Source organism: Geospiza fortis, unplaced genomic scaffold (genome assembly GCF_000277835.1).
Source record: "Geospiza fortis unplaced genomic scaffold, GeoFor_1.0 scaffold735, whole genome shotgun sequence".
NCBI classification, from domain to species: Eukaryota; Metazoa; Chordata; class Aves; order Passeriformes; family Thraupidae; genus Geospiza; species Geospiza fortis.
The window spans coordinates 82,838-83,803 of NW_005054739.1; the positions used below are offsets into that span (position 1 = coordinate 82,838).

The 966-nt window shown below is 43.4% G+C and overlaps 1 long non-coding RNA gene across 1 annotated transcript in view; it reads left to right on the plus strand.

The window, feature by feature from the left end:
- Positions 1-499, plus strand: part of LOC115949070 — a 2,105-nt gene extending 1,606 nt beyond the window's left edge. The window contains exon 3 of the long non-coding RNA XR_004082728.1: positions 399-499. This is a non-coding gene — a long non-coding RNA (uncharacterized LOC115949070). The remainder of the gene's footprint in view (positions 1-398) is intronic.
- Positions 500-966: the final 467 nt, after the last annotated feature.

Genomic DNA, 966 nt, shown 5'->3' on the forward strand with positions numbered 1-966 from the left:
TTTTTTCTGGGCTATTCAATTTCATTGGGATATTTTGATTTTACTGGGATATTTTATATTTTATTTTATTGGGATTTTTTTTTTTGTATTGGGGTATTTTTGATGGGGGTGTTTTATTTTATTTATGTTTTATTTTTCCTGGGATATTCAATTTTATTGGGATTTTTTTTTTTCTGGGATATTCAATTTTTTGGGATATTTTATTTTTTCTGGGATATTTAATTTCATTGGGATATTTTGTTATTCCATCCCTGGAAATGCCCAATTCCAGTTTGGGATGGTGGGAATATCCCTTCCCATGGGATCGGGGTGATCCTAAAGCTCCTCCTACCCCAAACCACTCCAGAATTCCCAAATCCCGATAATTCCCGGATCTCATCCCAACCCTTCCCTCGCAGATTTGGGAGCTCTGGTCCGGCCCCATGCCCACGACCCCATCCCAAAAATCCCGGAGCTCGCCGAGACCCCCTTGGACCAGCCAGGCCCTCCCCAGCCCCCGGTACTGCTGGGAAAAAGGGAAAATTCCTGGGGAAAAGGGGAAAATTCCTGGGGAAAAATGGAAAATTCCTGGGGAAATGGGAAAATTCCTGGGGAAAAGGGGAAAATTCCTGGGGAAATGGGATTTCCTGGGGAAAAGGGACAATTCCTGGGGAAATGGGAAAATTCCTGGGAAAAAATGGAATTCCTGGGGAAAAGGGAAAATTTCTGGGAAAAAGGGACAATTCCTGGGAAAATGGGAATTCCTGGGGGAAAGGGAAAATTCCTGGGAAAAGGGGAAAATTCCCGGGAAAAGGGAAAATTCCTGGGGAAAAGGGAATTCCTGAGGAAAAGGGAATTCCTGGGGAAAAGGGACAATTCCCGGGAAAAAGGGAATTCCTGGGGAAATGGGTATTCCTGGGATAAAAGGAATTCCTGGGATAAAAGGACAATTCTCAAGATGAAGGGAAAATTCCTGGGATAAAGGGA